The sequence below is a fragment of the Sciurus carolinensis genome, chromosome 4 (genome assembly GCF_902686445.1).
Source record: "Sciurus carolinensis chromosome 4, mSciCar1.2, whole genome shotgun sequence".
NCBI lineage: Eukaryota > Metazoa > Chordata > Mammalia > Rodentia > Sciuridae > Sciurus > Sciurus carolinensis.
This window is the reverse complement of record NC_062216.1, coordinates 150,071,899-150,098,652: the sequence shown is the minus strand read 5'-3', so window position 1 is coordinate 150,098,652 and position 26,754 is coordinate 150,071,899. Positions and strand designations below refer to the sequence as shown.

Here is a 26,754-nt window from a genome sequence, read left to right as displayed (position 1 = left end):
TCTGGTCCTTAAAGACTCTCACATTCTGGTCGAATGACAGGAGCAAATAATTAAAATGCGATGACTCTTAGAGAAGAGGGAACACAGGATGTGAAGAGGGGGTTAATCTGGCCTGCAGCATCTGCACTGGGTGCAAGATTTGAAGATCTGCAACCTGAGTAGGAGTTAACCAGGCAGAGTGGGTGGAAGAATATTCCCGGTCGAGGGAATGGTATGTGTTAAGGCACTGAGGTGACATTTTGCTCTAATAATATGACATTGCCAACCACCCACAACTTTGGCTTGAACTGATAGTGTTTATTACTCCCATTAGGGTCTGTGGGTCACCTGTACTCACCTGGATGTGGCTGGATTCCAGGGTTCAGGTCTCTTTTGTATGTTCCTTGTCCTTTTTTTGACCAATAGCTTTCTGGAACACACTATTTTCATAGCATATGACAGAAACACAAGAGCCCAAATGAAATCAGACAAGTGTCATGTTCAGGAATATTTCAGATGCTAACAGAGGTTGGAAGGCCAAGCCCAAGTATCAGTGGGATGGGGAACATATTTTACCCAGAGTGGACAGTACTTCGAAGTTGCAGAACACAAGATGTGGATGAATAATTTAATATCACAACAAGATGAAAAACTGTGAATAATGGTTAGACGATCCACACCTGGGTTTTTCGAGGAACCCACTGCCAATGTGGCTAAAGTACAGCTAGTCGTTTGGGGCATGACACTACTGATTCTCCTTCTCATTGGCTGTCCTGGCAAACTTTTTAGTAAGGATGACATATTTTGTATTTAAGCTTACTCCAAAAGACAGTGACTTCTCCACCTTGCCTCTGAACTTCACTTCCCAAGAGTTGGACAACATTATTATCTGAAATATTTGGGACCAGAAGTGCTCTAGATTTCATATTTTGGGGGAGCATATTCACAGATACATAATGAGATATCGCGGGGTTATATCTAAGTCTAAACGTGACATTCATTTATGTTTCATATATACCTTGGACAGGTAGCCTGAAGGTATTTCCATACAGTTTTAAAATGATTTTGTGCACGAGGCACTATCTCATAGGGTGGAGCTTTCCATTTGTGGCATCTGTTGGTGCTCAACATTTTTAGATTTTTTTTTGATTTTCACATTAGGGATGCTCCACCTGTCCCACAATTAGCTCATGAGGCTTATGCAGCACCCATAGAATTGTATGTTCCTCCTCTGTTATGTGCCACGTATCAGCCTCTCGCAGCTCTTGCAGAAGCTTCACTTCAGAGGGAGTGAAACCAGCGTTCAAGGCCCTGAGCAAGTAGCATTGAATTTGGTTACTGCTCAGTCTCTGGAATGAAGGTCAGCTATTTTATACACAGTGAATAAACTCATCACGGAACGTGAGGAAACAACTAATTGGACTATTTTATCCCATGAGATAATATCTTCTATTTGGTTACATCGTTTTGATATGTCAAGAATAGTTCGGCTTATTTTTATCCATTGCTTAATAGATATATTCATGTGCTTTACAAGTGCTCAGCTCTAATGTCTGAATGAACAGGTGTGGGAACAATAGTTGGCCAAATATAAACTTGTGCAAGTTCACAAGTTTAAGAAGCATGGGCTTTCTTTCTTTCTTCTCCTCCCCCTCCTCCCCCTCCTCCCCCTCCTCCCCCTCCTCCCCCCTCCCCCTCCCCTCCTCCTCCTCCTCCTCCTCCTCCTCCTCCTCCTCCTCCTAAGAAAATTTATTCAATGCAGACATTCAGTGCATGATTAGCTGTCATGGTATATTCTGCAGTCGAAACTGTTTTAGTTTCAGTTGAGGTGATTTGTTTCCCCTTTTGCTAATAAGAGATGAAGTAGAAATCACTGTCTCCATGATGGTGCTGTCTGGAATCATTTTCCCTCTTCATTTCACTAAAAGCTCAATTTTACAATATTAAGTATCTGGAAGAGGGGCTGGGGTAGAGTGCATGCCAAGAATGTGTGAGGCACTGGGTTGGATCCCTAGCACCACATAAAAGTAAGTAAATACATAAAATAAAGGTATTTAAAAAGAGTCTAAAATAGTACCTAAAATTCTTCCCACACAAAATCAAAAAATAAACAATAAGACTTGTTAGGCCCTGTAAATTTCATTACAAAGCATGTGCCATTTCAAAGAAAATCAGTGGTTCAAGGATGAATTTAGAGTTTCTTTGTCCTTATTTTTTCACAGTTAGGCAAGGTTTTGACTTGGTTTATTATTGTGCTTTATTATTTAGTTTTCAAAGCTTAGTTTAAGAGAGGCCGCTGGTTTTTGGTTTCCTCTCCTGATGTATTTTGATTCGTCTTATTTGAGCACCTTTACATGGTTGGGTGGCTTTCCTGCTCTTGTAGTCTGATACCCCCTTTAAAATCATCATAAATATATAAATTCCAGGGAACAACAGCATTTAGAGACGACAGTCCCTAGCACCTTTCCTAAGTGAAAATGCAAGTGGAAAAAATCCCTTGACTGTTGGAAACAAATACATGTCCCAGTGTCTCCCTGATGGTGAGTCTTTCAAGGGGCAATGACAATTATCTGCTTGTGTGTCTGTTGAGGTGCTATTCAGTGAGAATAAAAGGCCTTGATTTCCGCAGGTGGATCCTGGGCTTGATTACAGAGAACGGTAGCCCACGCTTGGCCTTAATTCATGAGTTCTGTCCACAGGTCTGTCATTTCCCAGTCGTCTTAGTTTTTCCTTCTGAAAATAATAGAATAGTAATATCATTTTCACTATAACTTTTAAATGTTTAAATAAGTTCAAACAAATAGAAGCCGTAGCTGCATTGGAGACATGAATAAAATCAGTGTGATAATTATTTTGCATTCAGTTCCTCTCTCTTTCATAGAAATGACCTGTTTACTTAGACTGACCCAATTAACTGCTTAGGCATTGTATAGACCAAAATTCTTATTAGAGCTACATAACTAATAATTAATATGAACATATGGCTCTTAAACTTTAAAGAAATTTAGAACTCAATATCAGCTGGCACATAGTTTTCTTTGAAAATGGTAAGTTTAGCTGGCTGCGGTGGTGCACACCTGTAATCCCGGTGTATACCTGTAATCCCAGTGTCTCCCGAGGCTGAGGCAGGAGGATTGCAAACTCAAAGTTAGCCTCACTAACTTAGAGATGTCCTAAGCAACTTAGCGAAATCCTGTCTCAAAATAAAAATAAAAAGGGCTGGGGATGTGGCTCAGAGTTAAGTGCCCCTGGGTTCAATCCCTAGTACAAAAAAGAAAAGAAAAGAAAAGAAAAAAGGTAGGATCATCTGGGCCTAGTGTGGTTTACCAACATTCCCAACAGCTTGGGAGGCTGAGGTAGGAGGATCACTTGAGCCCGAAGTTTGAGGCCAGCCTGAGCAACATAGTGAGACTGTCTCAAAACAAAACAGAACTGAACAACAACAAGAAGATAGGATTGTATCAGATCATCTTTTTTAGAATGTTATGAGGTTTCAATTAAAATTCACTTAGCTATTGGGTTAAATCACGTAGTTCTAAATATTTTGACTAGATGTAAGTCAGCCTGGCGTAGTGAGAAACTTTGAAGCTTAGAAATTGTGAATATAAAAAGAATCTATGGTCAAATAACTTGGGAAGTAAATGAGATTAAATAAAATATAAAAATAAAGTTTTTAATTAAACAAACAAACAAACAAACTGTGAAGCCGGGTGTGGTGGCACACACCTATAATCCCAGCCGCTTGGGAGGCTGAGACAGGAGGATCTCGAGTTCAAAGCCAGCCTCAACAAAATCGAGACTCTAAGCATCTCAGTGAGACCCTGTCTCTAAATAAAATACAAATTAGGACTGGGGATGTGGCTCAGTGGCCAAATGTCTCTGAGTTCAATCCCTGGTACCCCCCAAAACAGCAACAACAAAAAATTGTGAATATAAATTTTGTTTCTTTCTAGTCATGTGATCCTCCCAGGCCCAACCACACTGAATTTGACTTGTTAAATGGTCCAGTGTCTGTTCTCTCCACCCCGGAGGGTGTCTATCAGGAAATATAAATGGTGTGAAGAGTAGACAAGCTATTTGTAAACAGTTAAGGGTCATACAATGTGATTTAAAGTGCAAGTTTAGATATACCCTCTTTTTACTGTTACTGTTTAATAATAATTAACTATTATTTCATACACTGAAGTTTCTGGCCAAGACAGAAAGTCAAGAAAAAAGAAAAAGATGAGAAGGGCAGATTTAATCAACAGATAATAAACTAAAGGAAGAAACATCAGCAAAGATGGTGAATATCTGATCAATTAAAAATGTCTATCAACTTTATCAAAGTATCTTTATTCTCAAACTGTGAAGTATGTAGGAAATAACCTCACAAAGACTTTTCTGAGAAAATCTAAAACCAAGTTGTACATTTGAAAGAATCTGAATAAATGGAGAGATATGTCTTTGGCATGTAAATATGTTATCTAAAAATTAACCTAAAATTCAATGCCTTTTCAAAAGAAATTATAGCGAGGCATTTTGTTTTGAAGAACTTGCCATACTTATTCTAAAATGTAAATGAAGGAATAAAGTTTCATATGCCTTAGTCTACTTTGAAAAAAACTCACCCTCCTGGATAAACCAGTTTGGAAGTGGTACGCAGTCAAATAGACCTGTGGAAAAGGGACCCAGAGTCAGCAGCAGACACAAGCCTGTATGGGAACCAGCTTTGGGATAAACAGGGCACCATAAATCAGGGGGGAAAAGATGGATTACCTAAAATCCAATAAGTGGCAAGTGGGGAAACCATTCATTATAGCCACCCCTCAATATCCTTGGGGAATTGGCAAGAGAGCAAAATCTGAGAATGCTCACATCTCATATATACACTGGTGTAGTATTTGCACATGACCTGGGCATATCCTCCCCTATACTTTAAATCATGTTGAGATTGTTATAATACCTAACACAATGTAAAAGTCATAAGTAGTTAAAGCTTTTTATTTAGGGAATAATTTTTAAAAGCTCATATATATTTACTACAGATGCATTTCCCCCCCCCCAGTATTTTTGATTTGTGATTGGTTGAAACTGTGGATGCAGAACCTGTGGATATGGAGGATTAATATATGAAGGAAAGCAGGTTGGTTCACTGTCACAAGCATACACAGAACAGAAATTCAGTGCCAAAGTAAAATTATAAAGCTAAGAGAAGATAATGGAGGTGTTAAAGGAGATTCTTGGTGGCCAAACCACAAAGCTGGAAATGTAATAGATTTGACTGCATTTTAAAAATTAAGAATTTCTGTGAAAGGATGGACCCCATAAGCCAAAATAGCAAAAAGATGACAAATGAGAAAAGGTTTATATCTAAAACCCACAAGGGAATACTACCTAGAATATACCAAGAAGCATCAGGTTTTTTTTTTTTAAATGAGAGTAATAATAATGGAAATTAAAATGCTGAGCACAGAGACTGCCAAACAGTTCATGCTGCCTGTTTGCTATTACTAGTTCATCTGTTCTTATCTTCTGTGACAAAACTCATTTTGTATTGAGTCATGATATATAGAGCCTAAATATATAAAGCCTAAAACTCATGGTTTTAAGTTGTTAGCTTATGGAACTCCAGAGAAATCTTGTATAAATATTCAGCCAGTCTCCATATCTACAGACCCTGCTTGATGATGTACTTGGATATACCGAAGATTTGAAAATAAAAAAAAGAAAGGTGGGGATAATAGTGGTACTTCCTGCAGCACAGAGGTGTGCACCACGCAGCTATGGCACCAACCACCAACGACTCTGCCAGGGCATGGGGCAAGAAGCTTACATCTCATGGCTCGAGGTGTGAATCTTGTGACTGTCATATTCTACCCTCACCGAGACTGAGTCCCGAGGGTGCTGTGTCCAGAGTGTCTGGGAGAAGCAGCTTTCCATTCCTGAGCTCTTGGTCCAGGTGTGATCTTTGGCTGTGGGGGCTGGGAGAGCTGAATGGGCCAGGCCTCTCTTGCTGGGTTTCCTGGGGACTCCCATACCCAAAGGTAGGCTGGCCACTGAGGGGTAGCTTTGCTCAACACCCACCAAACCTGCTCTCTGCAAGCAGAGCTTTGTCTTTTTCAGCTTTATGACCTCAGCTTCAGGGAAGGCTTTGGCTCCCCAAGTGTGACCCAAAACTTGGGTGATGACTCACAGGGCAGAAGGCGGAAAGCTGCAGTCAGTGGCAGTGACCCTAACTGGGTTCACTCCTTGAACCTGAAGGATGGACACAGCAAGTTAGCCAGGACCATCCCGCTGATAGGGAAAGAAGAGAGACTGAAGATAATTCTGTGCCACCAAAGTCACCCACACTGTCTTTTTCTAACCTCTGCAAACGTGGGAAATGCATATTCCTTTCTCCATTTTACAGATGCAAAAGACTGCAGCTTAAGAGAAAATTGCGGAAGGTTACTCAGCTTCTTTTAAGTGACTCCCTGGGACTTGAACCCTGGGTCTGTTTGACTCTAAGTCTCACAGGTTGTTCATTTGGCTGGTTTTAAATTGTGCTACTGTTTATATCTGCAGACTTGGAGTGGGGATTGGATGGGCCTGGTGGGGCCTCCAGGGAAGAGTGAGTGGCCCGTCCCATCCTGTCAGATCTTGGCCAGTGGTTCTTAGGTTATGGAAAGCTAATTATTCTTCCCAGTTACTGTGTTTGAACATGTGTTCCTGTGGTCAGCCCGTTTTAGGTGTGGTTTTGGTTTCTCAGCAGAAACTCTGTTCTCATGAAATAATGATATCCTTAAAGTGCTGTGCTTTGCTTTGTGCCACTCAGTGAGGTGGACACTTCCTGGAAGTACACTATACAGCATGGATGGAGTCTCTGTCCAGAAAGGAAACCAGGCAGGGCCTTCGAAACAGACAGGAGCTTGCTTTCTGACAGGGAATTTCATTTCTCAGTGTTTCTGGGATCTGATGCTTTAAAAATCCGGTTCATGAGCCACTAACAGAGATGCAGTTGTCCAAACATCTGCAACCAAGGGGTGTGTGTGTGTGTGCACGTACGTGCACACGTGCATGTGCGCACACGTGCATGTGCGCACACGTGCATGTGCGCACATGCATGTATTTGAGAGATCACAGGTATTCTTGTACAAATGCTATTAGACCTGAGGATTGTTGTAGTTTCGTGCTACAATGATTTAATTAGAAATCAACCTCTAAGGTCTATGGCAATGATTCTACTACTACATCATCATCATTATTGTCCTTGGGATAATAAAAAAACCATTCGCAGTGTATTTCCTCCATGCTGGGCACTATACTAACTATTTTATGTTCACAACAATTTTCTAGTATGTCATTTAGGATTGTATTGACTAGAGGTAGCCGAAACTCAACTTCAATGGTTTGATCACATGAGGGATTTTTTTTTTTCATGGAATAAGAAATCTAGCTGTAGGTACATACGGCAAACATAGGGCCCTTGATGCCATCAGGAACCAGGTTCCTTTGCTAAAAGATTTCTTCATGTTCACAACTGACTGTTCTATTTCAGTTGTCACAACTGATTTTTTGGTAAGAAGTAGGAAGTAGGAAAAGGATAAGAGATAAAAACTAAGAAGGTAACTGCAAGCTGATTACATGCCCTCTAACAAGCTTTCTCAGAAACTCCAACTGGTACCTCCGCTTGCATCTCATGTTCTAGAACTGCGTTGCGTGACCAAGTCTAGTTGTAATGGAGTAGTCTGAGAGTGTTTAGTGAGACTCTTGCTTAGTAAGAAAGAAAGATGGCTGGCTGCTGGCTATGTAACTAGCAGCACCTACCTCCAGTAACTAATGTCTGTTCAATATTTATAGACAAGATAAGGACAATTAGAAAAATGTTTGCCAAAGCTCACCTAGGTAAGGAGTGACAGGTGAGACCAGAATCCAGGGCTGTCTGACTCCAAAGCCACTTTCTTAAATTCTGTGCTATAATTTGTTCCTGACTGGTGACATTTGGATTGGAGAACAGGGTTCCTCTTAGGAACGGGAAGGGGAATTGACTTTTCCACTTCCTCAGAATAAAGTTAAGACTGACATCTGAAAGTCATGGAAAGCAGATTTCCGTGCAAGGTAAGGAAGTGTTTTCCAAATAGTAACCAGCTGTTACTGATGTAGGCAATGTGCAGACTCTCAGGAGCGCTTGTGAAGAGGCCGGCTCACCTCTCAGAGAAGATCCTTGAACTGGCAGGAGTCTGGTCTGTAAAACAAAGTGACAGAGATAGAACAATTTTGAGAAAAAGAAGAAGACTTTTGGATTCAGCATAGATGTCTCCTGGTTTGTCAGAACTAGAGTGACCATATCATGGGTTTGTGGTCCAAACTGGGACATATTTTTAGAATAAAAGAAAGATTCATTAGAAACTATGTTGGGTCAAAAGGGGAAATGCCAGGATTGGCCCAGACCAATTGGAGGCTGTGGCTCCCCTACCCCTGGGCTCCTAGTGGACACAGGACTGGGGAGGCCTGACTTTGTAAGTAGTGACAGCTGGGTGATGGCCAGGAAGGACAGACACCCCAAGCTAGAACCCTCCACTCCTGTTGACTGAGCCTTCGAAGAGGCTCCATCTGTGATAGGCTTTGGTGACAGGTGTTGAAATCTTATAGACGAGGACAACATGTGTCACACTGGAAACATGAGCTGGACATAGACCCGTGCGCCCTGAGTCTCCTCTAGCATGACTCATTTTTAAGAGACACTGAGCTTGAATAATGCTGGGTTACTTTCTGACTCATGAACCCAGCCCATGCTAGGCTGGGAAGGACAAGGATTTTATACATCCTGATCACCTTCTGAGCTTTTAAAAATTGCTTTTCTGGTTTGCTTAGTGACCTTGAGCAAGTCACAACCTTTCTGAATGGTTTGGCTTCTCCTTTAGTGGAAATAAAATGGTGGAACTGATGGTTATGCAAGAGGGAAAAACGATTCAAGATCTTCCAACAAAAGATGTCACATGGAGCCAAGAGATATTATTTTTATGACAGTTATTAGCACAACTGCTTCTTGTCCCATCCCCTCTCATTAGGCCACAGGGCACAGAATAAACACAGGTTTGGCCAGTGACTGGTATTTGATGATGTTGGCACCAGAGATGAAGGGGAGGAATTTCTCTCTGGCTTTTATTTCACTATTAACCTGATAATGCCTGGACCTCGGTACTTATGAGTGTGGAAACAGGAACCAGTGGGAATCTCATCTATTGTTTTATAACAGAGGCAGCCTGATCAGGAGACCTTTTAACAATGATGCTATTAAAATATTGTCTTTATCCTTCCTTAATTCCTTAATTCAATAAATATTGATTGAGTGCCTCTGCGTGCCAGGTCCGTTTCCCAAGCATAGAGCAAGATGCATAAGGACGAGCATTAAGCTCTCCAGTGTTTGTTGAATCAAGCTATTTGTGACAGGTGAAGTTCGAGAGTTGTCTGTTATAATTTTGAAACTCTTACCTATCTCCATGCCAGGCGTAAACACAAAACTGTTCTTATCTATTTCCTAAAGGAACAAGACCAAATTCCTTAGCATGGTATAGAAGAGGGGTCAGGGTTTGGCACCTGTTCACCTTTCTGTCTCATTTCTCACTGAGCCCTTTTTGAACAAGTTCCAGCTAGTAGTCTTTTCTACAGGACCCTAACCATCCAGATCTTTTGTACCTCTGGGCTAGGGGTTGGCAGACATCTTCTGTAAAGAGCCAAATAGTATTTCGGTTTTCCAGGTCATGTATTTCTTTGCTCAGTGCTGCTGTTGCAGTGTGAAAACACTAGTGATGAAGTGTAAATGAATGAGTATAGGTGTGCTCAAATAAAACTTTACATTGCTGGTGGAGTTGCAAATCGGTGCAGCCACTCTGGAAAGCAGCATGGAGAATCCTAAGAAAACTTGGAATGGACCCACCTTTTGAACCAGTTATCCCACTCCTCGGTTTATACCCAAAGGACCTAAAATCAGCAAACTACAGTAGCACAGCCACATCAATGTTTAGAGCAGGTCAGTTCACAATAGCTAGATTGTGGAACCAACCTAGATGCCCTTCAACAGATGAATGGATAAAGAAACTGTGGTATATATACAGGACGGAATACTATTCAGCCATAAAGAAGAAGAATATTATGGCATTTGCAAATAAATGGATGGAATTGGAGAATATCATGCAAAGTGAAATAAGCCAAGCCCAAAAAACCAAAGGCCAAATGTTTTCCCTGATAAGTGGAGGATGATATATAATGGGGTGGGGGTGGGGAATGAGAGAATAATGGGGGAACTTTAGAACACGTAGAAGGAAATGAGAGGGAGGGGGGATGAAAAGTGGGTGGAATGAGAAAGACATCATGACCCTATGTACATGTGTGATTACACAAATGGTATGAATCTACATTGTGTACAACCATAGAAACGAAATGATGTACCCCATTTGTGTACAATGAATCAAAATACAGTCTGTAAAAAATTAAAAGCTAAATAAAAATAATAATAAAAAAATAAAAATTGCAAAAGAAAAAAAAAACTTTATTCATTAAAACAGGTAGCAGCAGCTGAAGAAATGGCTCTTGTTGGAGAGCGCTCACCCAGCATGCACAAGGACCCGGATTCGAATCGCCGGCCCCTCAGAAGGGAGAGAAAAAAATAAAAACAGGTAGCAGTCTGGGTTTGGGCCAAGGGCTGAAGGCTGCTGATCTTTGCTCACGCTATGGTCTTTTGCTAATCTCCTTTAAACATCTATTTTTCCCCTATTCATGTGCCCATTATCCATTTGCTTGTCGCTGAAAGCCTAAGGTCTTTCCCTACTACCCTGGGTGGTCACTAACACTATATTCTGTACACATCACTCCTGTAGATGATAGAAACTCAAACCTATATTTTTCCCCTAACCTAATGAAAGTTTCATTAATTTATTCATGCATGAATGCCTTCAATGAGTCATTCATTTCACAATATTCAATGTGCGCCTACTACAGGGCCCACCATGGGGCAGAATGGATGACTTTTAGTGTTTGTGCAACACCTTCCTGAAAGTCTGGCTCAGAAGATACCCCTGATACATTCTTCTTCTTCTTCTTCTTCTTCTTTTTTTTTTTTAATATATACATTTTTAGTTCTAGGTGGACACACTGCCTTTATTTTATTTTTCTGGGGTGCTGAGGATCAAACCCAGGGCCCTACGCATGCTAGGCAGGTGCTCTACCCACTGAGCCACAACCCCAGTCCCCTGATAACATTCTTTTTTTTCCAGACTATTTCAGTGGCTCCTTTTATTATCAAATCTTGGCTTTTTCTATCTTCGATCCACCATCTTTTTTTTTTTTAATTTAAATTTTTATTTTTGCAGACTGCATGTTGATCCATTGTATACAAATGGGGTGTAACTTTTCATTTCTGTGGTTGCGCACAATGTAGATTCACACCATTCATGTTACCCTGATACATTCTTATTTGAATAAAAGGAGAGAGAACTCAGTAAAGCAATCCTTTGCCAAAGCTACACTTGTGCATTTGTTATAAGTGCCCCAGGGTGAGAAACCAATATTGAAACCTCTCTGCTGTGAGGAGGGAGTTGGTCGGGAGCTTTTCTTTCAAGATTTCTGGAGTTTGGTTTTGAATAGTTTGGTCCCTCCCACCTATTGTCCATTCTAGTCCCTTCTCCTAGGAGCTGGGGTCCTGCTTTCTGGTGGCTTCTATGGTGATATCTATGACCAAAAGTAATAGTACCAGCTTCCAGACTCCCACAGGCAGGTGGTGGACTCACGTGAGCTTGCAGGTCACCAACACAATGGCCACATACTGCAGTGCTTTTCTTATTCTTACTTTTATAAGTGGGGACTTAAATAGCTCACAGCATGGTGATGTTGAAATAGCTTTTTCGGAGAGTCTAAAAAAATGTTTTTCATCCTGTCTCTGGTTCTTTGAGAGTGATTTTGAGGTAAATGTAAAAAAAATGAGGCTTCTTGATTATTCATATTATAGACATTATTTCATGAATTCATGGAACCAGAAAATATTCTAAGTAGGGATTCCGCCATCTTCCTGCATTTGCAACCCATTCTGATTGTAAGGAGAAGAGTTACTTAATTGACTGTCACCAATGGCACCAAAATGACTTCATTCAGTCTCAACTTGGCCAGATGTCGGTTTTCAGGGGTTACCAGGAAGGTAATGAGTTTGTAGTCAGAGGCAGAGAGAAGAAAATGGTTACAGCTGGTTACAAAACAAACATCAAACCTCCGCACTGTTTCTCATGTTACAAAGGCAAACAGGAAAGAAGGCAAGACAGGGGACTGTAGCACAGAGCTGTTGGGTAAACACTACGGAAACTGGAGAATGTTCTGGGTCTCCACTTTTTTTTTTTTTTTTTTTTTGAATAGAAGGAACCCGTAAGGGAAGTGACAGCTCAAGAGTGAACACAAGGTTCTCTGTTCACAAGTTTACCCCACAGGTGAGAGCAAACTCTGTCAAAGTTCCCTTGTGTTCAGATCTTCTCACCAGCCTGAGCTGATACTCCAAGGCTTCTGTGGGGGAACCGAGGGGGGATGACCTGGCCGTCTGTGTGGGTGTTGAGGCCAGAGAGGGGGCAGGGTCACAAAGTGACCTTTGGTTACAAAAGACAAATAAGGTAGTGGTGTTAACTGAACAGGACCACAAAAGGGTAGTAAACACAGAAAGGACAGAGTGGAGAGTGTGGCATTGGTAAGCTAACCCGGTTGCAACAAGCACTCACGCAATTCAGTGGTAAGAAGCTTCTGGAAAGTTCCTTATTTAGTAAGCTGTTGTCACAGTATATTTTGAATGAGTTTATAACAGTGTGTGTGTGTGTGTGTGTGTGTGTGTGTGTGTGTTTGTTTTAGGTGGGCAAGACATTAGCAAACGAGTTTCATAAATAAATTTACTGCTAGATTGACTGAGGTATTCAAGTTTAAAATAAAACACTGTCTTCACTTTGTTTCTGGCATGAACACTTTACTTTTGAGAATTCTCATTAAAAGTTTACTGTCACCATTTGGCCACGTCTAACAGAATCCATATGCACGTGTCCTTTGACTCTGCCTTTCTACTTTAAGGAATCCATTCCATAGTTCTATTCATACATATGTGCTAAAAATATGTTTGTGGGAGTAAGAATTTGGAAACCACCATTATGTCTATCAGGAGGGGCTGGGTAAATTATAGGACATTCATATTATGGAAAATAGTGCAGCTGCATGGATTTGCAGCAAACCCCTCAATGTGTGCTAAGTTTTGCTAAGGAACATAAGAAAGAGCATGTGGAAGGGTGTTGCTATGCAAATATAGTTGCACGTGCATTGGATATTTCTAGATGGATGCCCAAGAAACTCAACAGTGAATGCCTCTATGGAGAAGAATGGGAACCTGGGTTCTAGAGGTCGATAGAAATTGACTTCTACTCTATACCGTTTGGCACTGTTTGAAATTTTTATTGACCAGGTATATAAATCATTTTTTCACCAAAGAAAAAAAATAATGGTAATGTCATTCCCTCCAAGTACTTAGATTTTGCTGCTGGTGGTATCTGTGCTCAATGGAATAGACTGAAATATCTGGTCTGATTCATGAACTAAAAATGATTTAAAACTCCATGGAAGAAGGCACCTTTCAGTTAAGTGTATATTTGGGAAGAGTATTTTGGTATCTAATGAATAATAGAGAACATTGATTTGAATTGCTATTTTTGTGCCAGCAGTTTGGAAACTAGGGAGCAGTGCTTCTCCCCAGAAAGTCATGCCAAAGGCCCTTTCGTGTTGAGGGGCACCCTGCCTGAAAGGCTATAAAATCCTTAATTAAAGCCTTCCAACTCTTCTTCTGTATTGCGATTCCATAGCTCTTAAGGAGTCATTACTGCCCTTCTTTTGCCTGTGGATGTCATAAGCGTGTTTAGAAGGATAAACACCCACTGATTTATTTACATTAAATAATACCCTGCTCACTCCCAGCAGCCAATAAACTCGGTGGCCTTTAGAAACCAGTCACATGACAGCAACCTAGCAACTCCTTTCTGAAGCAGGGCTCATGGCTGGAAAAATAAGTACAGAAGAGCAGCCAACACACATTCTTTTCTGAGACCTGCCACTGAATCAACCCTGGCTGCTCTGGGGGAGGGTTCATGACAGTGAGAACTTTATTTAACCTTTCTATTAATGTTTCTATTGGCCTGTGTTATCTCTTGTCATGTCAAGTGCACTGATAATTAACCCTTCCTTGGCCTATGCCACCTCTCTTTCCAGATTGTAAGCTCCTTAAGTGCTGGATTGGAATTACTCATTCATTCATTTACAACACAGATATTTAATGCCTACTTGCCACAGGTGTGAGCTTTTGCTGAGTGCTGGGGGTGCAAAGAGGAGGAAGACATATCCGTTGCTTCCAGGATGCTCACAATCTTCTAGAAGTCTCTTTCCAGTCTGATGATCTCATTCAGATCCGGGTCTCCCAAGAGTATTGGCACAGAAAGCACCAGGAAGATGCTGAACAAACGCTGGTTGATTGAGAAGGCATTCAGGCTGTGGACCCAGGATGGTGTCGTGAGACTATAGTATACATTACATTTTTGCTGATGAACTTTGAGTAGATTACCAATTTCTCCAGACCTCTTGGATATTTAGAAATATAATTCCTTCCTTTCTTAGATCCTTTCTGGATCTGGGAATGGAATTTCTTTTAGGGTTGAGGACAGTTATTCTGGCCCCACAATAGCCCGGGCTACACACTCTTTAGGAAATAGGCTTGCTTTTCACATGGACAAAAAAACTGTTCCCCAACAAAGGGGCACAGGAAAGGGAAGGAGGTCAGCGAAAGCAACATTTCCTGAGTGCCCACTTAAGGCCTGGACTTCACACGCTTCCCCTCATTTAGTTAACCGCCACCGCAGGAAAACAGCAACACCCATGTGCAGAAAAGAGATGTGCATTTAGGTTCTGGTCTAGGGGTCAGTGTGTGATATATTGCTACACACACACAGGTGCATATAGTTATGCTATATTTATAATTTTAAATTAAATGACTTATCAAACACTCTGCTATGTGCTGGATACCCAAAGAATTAGAAGCCACCGTTTATGCCTCAAGAGTAAAAAAAGAAAAGAAAAAAAGAAAGAAACAGAATAAGAAACACATCCAAAGTTAAATAGGCACATGAAAATTACGTAACAGCACAGAGAGGATTTTAGAGCTGGCTGGATTCACAGCAAACATTTAAACCAGAGTTTCCTAAAATAGTGTGTAAACATCATTGATGGCATGAAAGATGATTTGCATATAAACAGCTTAAAATTTCATTAGAAAAATCCAGACCTAGCATATCAAAACCCTGAGTACATGAGGTTACCAAATTGGATGATTTAAAGATTATCTAAAGGAAAGCATTAAGTAAGTAGCTGTAGAGAAGATGTGGAATGGGGACATGGCAAAGAGTCTGCAAGCATCATTTGAATGGCCTGAGTCTGGGAAATGCAGACCAAGTTCAACCTCTGGGCTGAAGAAAGGTGCAGTTAGTTGCTCAAGGTCACGGAGCCAGTGGAGATCATAGACCAGAAGGTGGTCACCTGACTGATCCTCTGCTCCCACATCCTCATTCATTCACTACTTCCTATTTTGCAGATGAGGAAATTGCAGGCTGAATAACAAGTTGTCTCGTTTGAATACGACTATCACGAAAATTCGACTGCAAAGTAGAAAGCATTGAGTTGGTTTCATGAAAAATGAACTTTAATATTTATAGGCTGCTTACTATGCATGCCAGTATTGCAAAGATTTCATACATAATAATTTATGTTAATCCCCCAGCATCCTGTGAGACGCACTTAGATATTTCTACCATCTCTCTTTTCATATGAGCAAGAGAAGAAGCAAAGATCAAGTAGCTTTCTTAGATCACTATTTTGCATAGAAGGATTGGAACCCAGGTAGTCCAGCTCCAGAGTTTGTCCCCTCAACCATGATCACATTCCTCACCAATAACTGAAGAGGTGAAAGGGGTAACTCATTTATCTGGTGACATTGCTAAGGCTCTGTTCAGACAATATGGTACTTTCCTGTCCTCTCCTGATGCGAATTCCCCACGGGTGCCTTGTCCATTCTGTGGAACACGTGGAACTCACTTTTCAATGTACAGGGACTCCTGAGAGGAACCCATGATTGCTGAGAGCAATCCTTTTATAAGGACAATCTGTGAGTTTACTATGATGAGAACTATAAAGAAACGGTCCCACCTCCACGGTTGAGAGGCAATGTGTCATAGACAGTAACTGGAGGGAGGGGTAGTTGGGGGACATGGTGGGGCTGAGAGTGACAGGAGAGGAGGCCCAGGGAGGACAGGCCCAGTGCTCTGCAGGGGGCCACCAGGTGCTGAGAAAGCCCTGCTTGGTGCCCAGCACTTGGCACAGCACCTGGCAGGAGCAGGTGCTCAAAGCTTTTCGGAGTGCCTGGGAGCCCGGGTGGAAACAGCCCAGCAGGGAGGCGGGCAGCAGGGCAGAGACTGGAGGTGAGAGGGCACCAGACACACTTGACCTACTTTATAACTTCATTCCAGGTAAGCCCGAGGACGACAGCGCTATGCCAAGTCGCCAGTCAACAGACCAGAGACCTTTGCCCAAACCACAAACAGCATTCCTGCTGGGACTGGCACTTTGGGGAAAGCCATTTCATGTTTGTTACCCAGGAGAGCGGCCCCCATTCAGGCTCTGGCCACACCTCCGTAGCTTGACAGTCTTCATTCTTCCACCCTGTAGGGTGCTTCAGGGTGGGCCACGGCCATCTGGGGCCTGTCACCAGCCTCCTCTGCACTGGTGCCACAAGAGGATCAGCCTGTGGCATTTCTGTCTCTCTCTCCAGCAGGTGCTGACAGCCGTCATTCCACACACCTTTGGGGCAAAGCACTGCCCACAGCCAGGGCCAAGTTCAGAGCCTGAACATTCTTTCAAAGGCTCGGAGGAGACCCTGGAGGGCCTGATGGCACATTACATAAGCCGCAGGTTGGGGACAAGCCACTGATGGGCAGACCCTGGTGCCCCGGAATTGCGCAAGCTTTACGCACTTGTGAAGTGTCGCAATGCAACTCCGCGTCGCTATCAAAAATGTGAGACGTCCACCCAGCTCACACTCAGACTGCACAAAAGCTCTTTGCCACCAGGTGGTTAAGGCCACTTGAGCAGGCTGACAGGAGGGACAGGCCGCCTTACTGTAGCTCTTGGCCGGGGAAGCCGAACACTCAGTACCTTGTGCCCCACTAGCCTTGGGCAGCAAAGGCTTCTGATAAAATGTACTTTTTGCGTGTTTGTTTTTCCTGGCAGTCTCATTTTGGGTTATAAGTGGCTCATTATTTCCATCCCATAGATCCACTCTTGCCTGTGTTACGTTCTCATCTGGTTTTCTGAAATAACTGAAAGGTTGGTAAAATCGTGGCTGGCAGACCCCACACGTACTGACCTTGAGCAGAGGCCGAATTTCCACATGGCTCACGCTGTCTCCAGTTGATCCCATGTGGGAGAGGTTGGCTGCAGAGGCCTCCTGAAAGCAAGGGCTATAATTATATTTACACTAAAGCACTTGGTGCCATTAAATGCCAGGAAGTGGCACGAACCTTCCCCTCGCTCGAGCCCTTTCCAGAGGACATTGGGCAATCGTCAGAGGTTGTGAAGTTGGAACAGCATTGTCCCCAGATAGGTCATTTTCCCTGCAGGACAGCCTGGAGGCAAATTTTATTAAGTATCAAGTAGCTGACCCAAAGCAGTATAAATAGCAAGAGAGCACATGACAGGCCCAGGGACGAATGTGGCTGGAGCTCAGGCTGGAGGCCTGTAATGTACTTATGGATGGCACCTGCTCACAGGTGTCTGCCCAGCAACCCTCAGGGAGGGCTGGAGAGCCACACAGATGGAGATGATAGAGCGTAATCTCAGGGGAAAAAAAAAGATTTACTTTTGAAAGTTGGACCCCGCAGTTTACTCAGTGAAGGGACCTAAGAATGGGTAGGAGGTTAAGTGTCATTTGGAAGTAGAGACCCAGGCCAGCCAGGTGAGAACCCAGGGCAAGCCTGGAAGCCTGGTTTATATTGGGAGGGATTGTGAGCAGTCACATAGGCAAAAGGAACCGAGGCTGAATTTTTCAAGGGAAGTATAGAGAGAATTTCTGTTCAGGTCTGTTCTCCGCTACATCCTCGCTTTGGCTTTGGGATGCATCACATAGTGTAAAAGAGCAGAAGGTCGGGCCAGAGATGACAGTCAGGAGAGGCCACTGGGCTGCGCCAGGACAGTTTCCTAACCCAGCTGTTTCTTGTCTATCCTGTGTCCACTGGCCAGGGCTGTTGACATGTCACAAGAGAATCTGTGTCCCCACAATGATGGAAGAAGTCTTTGGGAAGAATGGCCTAAGTGGGCTGTGGAGACGAATTTGCTGCACATTCTACTTAGAGACGACAAATTTCTAAGGCATCCCTAGCCCTGCCTGCAACTTCCTGTATATGTTGTAAGGGAAGACATCTGCTTCTTCTAGATCTAAATTCCAAAAATATTTTGAGGGGTGGCAGTATAGTTATAATCTGCCCCCGTTCCCTGTTTGGGGGGCTACTGTGGGTTAAACTCAGGGTCTTGCACATGTTAGGCAAGTGCTCAACCACTAAGCTACATCCCCAGCCCTTTTTAAAATTTTTTATTTTGAGACAGGGTCTAGCAAATTTACTGAGGCTGGCCTTGAACTTAGAATCCTTCTGCATCAGCGTCCCAAGTCACTGGGATTATAGGCATGTACCACTGCAACTGTTTTTTATCTGACCTTGTTAAAGACGACAAAAGCTATCTCAATACATCACTTCTTATAGGTTTATTGAAAATCTGCATCTTTACTTTGTATCTAGAGCAAAGATATAAAGGTCATTGGCTTTCAGAGGCCATGGGAGGCTGATGTGGGCAAGGGATTCTTCAGAGGATGTGGGGCATGATTAAGGCTCTGTCTCCTTTCCCAGACTCACCTTTGCTCCTGCAGACTGTCAGCTTCCAGCTTAATATTCACTCTGTTTCTTCCTCCTCAGTAAAACAAGTCCAACCTGGTGATGTGCCTGGTTAAAACCCAACATTTCTCAGCTCCCTTACAGTATGAGTAGCTAAGGAAATCTGAGATATTTTTGTATGGTCAGGATCGCCCAATTAAACTTGAATTTTGGTAAACAGTGCATAATTTTTAGTCCTAAATATATTTGTACATACAGTATATTTGAACTACAGTGCAAAATTTTTAGTCCTAAATATATGTAATATATTTGTATTTTCATTTGCCAAATCTGGGGAATCTATGTGTAGGGTTTCTGGGAAATAGGATAAGAGACTCTTTTTGTCCTTATTTTCCTTTCTTTTCTTTCCTGGGACATGGATGGGATTGCTGGGGTTTCAGCAACCACCTTGAGTAGTGGTTAAAGATAGCAAAAGAGAAAAACAGAGGACTTGAGTCTCTAATGACTATAACTACAGACTTATTTGTGTGTGAGAATCAACCATTGATTTGCTTTAGCCACTAACTGTGCCTCTGTGATTTGAATTCAGTTGCTCTGATATAGCCATAATGAAGTGTGTATTGTTGTTTGTCATGTTTGGTTGAGTCTATTTACCTTGTGCTTTTGTCTCTTGTGTACCAAAAACACCTCTACTTTTACTTACTATATTTTTTAAGGACCCCAAGAGAGACGGGCAGTATTCCTCACATCCTATGAAATGGTGCCCTTAACATGTGCTTCTATAGGTGTTGTTATCTATTTTGCAGGCTGTATTTACATTTTTGAGTGATTGCTTCAGATAGTAACAACAATAATAATAATAATAATAATAATAATAATAATATTTCTAAGAAGAATAGTTCTTATCTATGCACAAAGATTTGGCCTAAAAACTCAAATTCTATAAAATGATGTTCTGAAATCCCTAGAACCATATTTCAAAACAATATTAACATCTTCCCTAAGAGGCTACCAAAATCAGTTCAGGAAAATCATGTTCACAGGAAAACCTAATTTGCAGAGTGCATCAATAATTCAGGAATGATGGGAAATCTGATGCCTTCCACTTCGTTAGCAAGTCAGCTGCTATGAGCATCCACTGGAAGGTATTCTGGAAGATGGAGGGGGCTGCAGAGCTACCTTCTTTGCATATAAGCCCACGTTAACTGGCTAAGCATGGCTCATTGTCCCTCGAAAGAGCAGTTACTTGGGCTATGAACTGTATAAACACCTGCCCTCCCTTTTTGCAGTGGAATCTTTTGAAGGTTAAGTAATAGTAAATAATCAACCAAGATTTCTCAGATTAGCCGCATTTACCTTTCTCTGAAAAAAAATTTTTCCCCATGAAGACGAAGCAACTTTGGAATGAGAGCTGTATTTCCTTCTAGAATTCCCTCTTCAGACCTTCAGAGAGCAGGATCAGACCTGGCCTGGCTGGCAGAGACTGCCCGCGGGAGATGGCTAGGCTTTGAGATGTGGGTGAGGGGCTGTGAGTTAGAATGTAATGGAAGGGAGGAGAGAAAATTCCCACTTCATTTTGTAAGTTTCCACACAGGTCTTCCGGCACCGTTTGTCGCAGGGAAGTGGTCATCGAAATCTAGCCCTTTCGACCTGCATTGGGGGTACAGAGAGTCTGGGAGCCAGATCCCAGAATATGAGCTATGTTACAAACAACAACAGCCCCAACTAACTCAAAGGAATAAAATAATATACAGATGGAAAGAGATCAGCCTACCAGAGTCTGATCATGGGTCCTGATGTCATGGTGGTTAGCTCAGAGGAGATGATGGATAAGTCCATTTGTGTTTAAACCAGAAATGCAAATACAGGTTGTACAGAAATGAGTTGGGAGGAAGAAAACCAAAGCGAATCTGTTCATTAGTATTATGCTTACAATGTTAAGGGGGGAAAGAACATATTTGTTTTATCCAGGGCATATTGATTTATATTGAATATCTAATCAGCACACATTTATTGAACTTGTGTGCCAGGCACTGTGCAAAGTGTCAGCATGCACCTGGTTTCACAGCGCTGGTGGTAGAAAGGGTAACAGTGCTCTTGACCTTCACAGGTAGGTTAGAATTCTACGGGATCCCTCCATTCCTCACGCTGGGTAAGAGCACAGCCAAATCCAGCCACCTCTCTTGTGCTGCGATCACTTAAGATGACGACAGTTGCTGTTTTAAATAAGAGTGCAATGGTATGTTGGTAGAAAAGTTTGCAATGTTTCTTCTCCTTTCTTTTAACAGGCTTATTATAAGACCTGTAGTAAAGGTTAGAAGACTGTTTCATGTTACAATTTCTTTCTCTGTTACTAAATAATCACACATTTTTGGTTAAGTCCTTTAACTTCTCTGGAACTAAGTTTAAACATTCATAGAGTGAGATGGTTAAAAAGTAGGAGGACAATGATTTAGTGAAACCTGGTTTGGGATAAGCAGTAAGAGGAGGTTAAGAGGCAAGAGACTCTTACTAGCCACTTGCAAACAGTAACTCGGGCAACTTACTAAGCCTCTTGAAGTCTCAGTCTCCTCATCTGAGAAATGAGGATAATGTGGTATTTGTGGTGAGGATAAAATGGACTAATAGATTAGATACTTGGTTCAATGCAGGCAGGGTCAATACATAACCCCCAGTGAATGTAGCTACTTTTATCCTATGCAAAAATTATTTGAATCCTTGGTCTACTGTTCACTCACATGCATGCCTGCCTGGATACATGTATTAATGTGTGTGTGTATCATTACTGATATCTCAGTAAGTGGTCATTTGGGAAATCTCAACATATCGGGGGCACAAATATGAAATGGATTTGTTTTTCCCCCTAACCAGTACTTTCCACAGTTCTATACTAAACCCCTTTTCTATCCCTTTTCACAGATTGTAGAAATCTGCAGATTTGAAAGTTGAGGCCCATGAACTTTGAACCTCACTCTTGTTCACAGCTTCCCTCCTCCTGTCCACCCTTTCCTAGGTGCTGGTTTTCCCAGTGGATTTGGCAGGCAGGAGTGAGCGGGAAGGGCCCATCACCCCTTACCCTGCCCACCAGCCTGCTCACGCTGTGGATGCTGTATTGCAGATGAACATGGTTGGTGTTCTGGTGCTCCTGTGTGGCAGACGCCAAGGGCTGGTGGCACACTGTGGGTCTTTGGAGAGCCCTGTGGGTTCTCCTGAGTGTACAGGTCTGTAACCTGAAACCCTCCTCTCGATGGACTTCTACTTGTCTCAGCTCCTACCATAATGACCCTCCAGCCAACTGACCTTGACAGACCAGGGCTTGGTCTCTCTGGTGTCTCGTGACTTATTTGCATAGTTTTATTGGGATTTTGAAATACATCCCATGAATGCAGCTTTTGCCCTTGGACACTTATAACCTAAGCAAATAGCCCCTGACATTTGTTTTCTCCGCCATTTCTAGGCCACCCTCCCATTGGCCATTGTTCACACATTTCCCTGGGTTCCCTTATTTGGCAAGAAGCCTTTACCATCATGGTCCACTTCTGGAATGCATTTTCTGTTTTCTCACCTGCCTGGTGAGTTCCTTCAGACAAGGACTGGGCTTTGTGCCTCTCTGCTTCAACACTGGCTGGAGCAGATTTCACATACTGAGCCTCCATGGCTGTTTGTCGATCATGTGATCCATCCTACAGGTTCCCCACAAACTCCAAGTGCCTCCTTACCATGAGCAAGGCCCTGGTAGTGGTTCTCAAGAAATGCCATTTTTGGGCTGGGGAGATAGCTCAGTTGGTAGAGTGCCTGCCTCGCAAGCACAAGGCCCTGGGTTCAATCCCCAGCACCGCAAAAAAAAAAAAAAGAAAAAAAAAAAAGAAATGCCATTCTACTTGGTAAGAGAGGCAGAGAGAACCAAGATGAGCAGTGACACCTTCCACTCCTACACTGTGCGATCCTGTTCTCTTCTATCCTCTCTGCCCCCGTCTGTTTGGTGTTGGAACAGAAGCTGGTAGATCAGCAGTCAAGACTTGATGGGAAGCATCTTCAGCAGTCATCTGATAAGTGTTTGCACTGTGAAGTCTTCTAGCAGCCTCAGAACTCAAGCTGGCAACTCCTATAGCACACTCTTTTCTGTTTTCCTTCACTCTGCAACTTCTCATTCCACCACTGATGGATTAACTCAATTTGATGTTAATCAGACCAACATCAATGCCATTCTCACAGAGACCAAGTCGAAAAGAACGAACAACCAACATTTATTAAATGAATGCCATTTAAAAAGTACTGTGCTGGTCATAGCTATAGGCATAAAGAAGAAATAAGGTGTCACTTTTGTTCATCCTTTATTGACTGATCCATTAATTTTGTCTTTGTACCAAAGATTTGAGGTATCTTATAGCAGGAAGATACTTCCAGTGTTAGTTCTATTAATTAATGCTTTTTTTCTCCTATATTTCAAGATCTAACACCAATAATTAGCTCTTGCAATGGGAATAGACTTGTTTGAGCATTGACCTTCCTCAGGAAAACCCAAGTTACCCAGAGCTGCTTGCAATGAACTCATTCTACAGCATTCTTTCTCCTTTGTCTCATGAGCAAATCCCTAGAGCCTGGTCTGCCCAGTGACCCACTCTCAACCCACCACTCTGCTTTCCATGCCCTGCATCAAAATCACATCTGCAAAAGTCAAGGTGACTGACCAGTTGCCAAATCTAATGTGTGAGCTTCAGTCCTTGACTTAGTTGACATCTCTGCCACATTCGACTTTGTCAATGGCTTCTTCCTTCTTGAAATTTGCTCTTGCCTGGCCATTTGTGACACCACCTTCTCTTGATTTTTCCTCACCCCTGCACCCCTCCCTTCTCTATCCTGTTGCAGCTGACTTTTCTTCGGTTTGTTGCTTAAATGGGACTGTTACCCAAGCTTCCACACTTGGCTCTATTTAATTCTTATTCTACACCCTATTGCCAGGAAGTTTCATTTGTACCCGTGGCTTCAGCTGTAACCTAACGTACTATGTCTACAATAGCAACATCAATCCACTCGTGAGGGCAGAACCTTCATGACCTACCTCTTCACCTTTTAGTTTCTGCTCTCAACACTGTTACTTTGGGATTGTCTTAGTTTGTTTTCTGTTGCTGTTGCTGGGCTTAAATACTTGACACTAGGCCATCTACAAAAGTTGTTTCTGGTTCATAGTCCGAGAGTCTGGGAAGTTCAAGAGCATGGTGCATGGCTTCTGGGGAGACCTCCTACAGCCTGAACACATGGTGGAAGGCAGAAAGGCAAGCCGGTGCAAAGAGAACAGGGAGGCCAAGCTCCTGCAATAGCTCACCCATTCCTTCAAGAAAGACACCAATCCATGCACTGATGGCTCTGCCCTCATGAAACACCGCCACGAGGCTTCACCTCCAACAGTGTTACAGTGACGATCAGATTTCAACATGAATTTCAGAAGTGGGGGAACCATATTTGAACAGTAGCAGGGATTAAATTTCCAACACACAAACTCTGGAGGACATATTCAAACCATAGCATAAAATGGCCAATCTTTACATTCTTTATTTCATTTTAGTTCTCATCCCAACCCAGTGAGTTTGACAAAGTTACTGCTCCAATTTACAGAGTAAACAGGGACTCTCACAAAGGAAAGAGCTGGCCCATACTCCACACCTAGTGAGAAAGCACCTGGATTTTGATCTCCACGTCTCTCTGTGAAATTGAGCACCTCCCATGTGCTACATGCATTATTAAGCTTGTTTCAGAGACATTTTTTTCAATCCTTCAAAAGTTGTTGTTTTTATTATAGCCAACTGAAATTAAGACACAGTGAGGAACGGTCACACTTGTGTGGCAAAAAAAAAAAAAAGTTAAATTTTTGAAGGCTGGGAACATGTGCGTTCCATCTTTTATCTCCCCAAACTAGCACAATGACAGATAAATGGGAGATGCTGCTTAATAAACAGTGTTAGATAAATTAAGGTGGACTATGTACAGATATGAAAGGAAAGGTAAGAGACAGCACAGTGTGAGTGAGATGAAGCATGTGGCAAGTCTGGGGGAGTGAAGAGAGGAAGAGAGAACGACAAGAAGGAAAGAAAGAAAGAGCTGCAGGGATTCCACTGGAGATAAGGAATTTTTACCTATTTCCCAGGGAGCATCTCTGCCCATCCACTTTATCTAATGAGGCACACTCAGGAAGAACTGCATGTCAATCCACAGGGGAGATAGTGAGTAGATTAGGCCTTTAAGGTCTCTTTCGGCATATTGAATTCTTGAAGAGTCTTTCCAAATTTAGAAAGCACTTAGGTTACAGTAATTTGTCTCCAAGCTCCCTTTCCACAGTAACCCCAGGAGGACCCATCTTTTAGACCATCTTCTAAAGTGTCTTCCAGGACAGATGTTCTTAACATGGGGCTTCTGATGGGTACCTAGACTTACAATGGCGCTTCCCTTTTTTAGTGTTCTTGACCTGAGGGCTGAAGATCTAGATCAATGGTAGAGAGCCTGCCTAGAGTACATGCTGAATTCCCAGCAACACACACACACACACACACACACAGATGTGAAAAGAACTCTTGGCCTTAGACTTGTATATCCTGGAAAGGGTCTAGAGTGCTTATGAAACTTAGGAGATTATAAGCAAAAATTCCGATGCACTTCCGTGTTTTGAAATAATTTAAATTTTGAAATAATTTTAACAATAACTTGCTAGCAAGTTTTTCTTTTGAAATTTAAAAAATACAGAAAAATACAGATACACATAGCCTCCATCTGTATTCTTACCACTGTTTTTAAAAAGACAAACACCAGTCTTTTGTTTTGTTTTGTTTTGCTGTTGATTTGTGTGTGTATTTGTGTTATTGAGGATCAAACCCAGGGCCTGTATATGCAAGACAAGCACTCTACCACTGAGCTACACCCCAGCTCCTATTGATACATATTTTTTATTTTAATTTTTTTATTTGTTCTAATTAGTTGTACATGACAGTAGAATGCTAATGCTATATTTTTAAAAGCACACAAGAAATACAAAAATGAAATGCTCCCTTTTTACCAGATTCTTTAAAAATCATTAGTCAGGCCCAGAGGTGCATGCCTGTAATTCCAACTACTTGGGAGGCTAAAGCAGGAAGATCTCAAGTTCAAGGCCAGCCTCAGCAACTTAGTGAGACTCTGTCTCAAAACTTAATAAAAGGACTGGGGATATAGCTCAGCGGTAAAGCGTCCCTCATTTAATCCGCAGTACCAAAAACAAAACAAAACAAAACCCCCAATGTAATAGTAATAATAATAATAATAATAAGAAGAAGAAGAAGAAGAAGAAGTCACTTAAAAAGTTTAATAATCATTATTCTCTGGTAGATTGTCATTAGCACTGTTTATGGCTGAGCCTGTATGTTCGAGTCTGTTTTGACTCTCTGTCATTGCATTATGCTTAGAGCTTCCTGTGGGCTTCTGGTGGTGATTGAGACACAGTTACAACGAATAACCCAGGCAGCGACACTGCTGTCCTGATTTAACCCCACTGACTTAGTTGTGTTTTCTGAGTTCAGATTTTAAGTCCTTTATTGGAAAACAATGATTACTATCTTAAGCACTTTGTTAAACATACATACATATGTATAAAAATATTTATAAATAAGCAAATAAACAGAGAGGTCGATAAGATCATTTTAGTTTAAAATTTGTGAAAGGAACGAGTTTCTGCTCTGCGAGAAATAAGAATGCATTTCTTCATCTCATTTGGGATCTACATTAAATGCATCATCCAAAACAATAACGTATTCCTTCCTTTCAGGGAATATTTAATACATCCATAAAA

At 42.0% G+C, this 26,754-nt stretch overlaps 1 long non-coding RNA gene across 1 annotated transcript; it reads right to left on the bottom strand.

Annotated features, from left to right (window-relative positions):
* Positions 1 to 1,717: 1,717 nt before the first annotated feature.
* Positions 1,718 to 17,674, bottom strand: LOC124983385 (uncharacterized). Its single transcript, XR_007108420.1, has 4 exons — positions 17,420 to 17,674; positions 14,293 to 14,496; positions 4,590 to 4,634; positions 1,718 to 2,712 (listed from the first exon to the last, which is right to left on the bottom strand). It is a non-coding gene; the product is annotated as an uncharacterized LOC124983385 (long non-coding RNA).
* Positions 17,675 to 26,754: the final 9,080 nt, after the last annotated feature.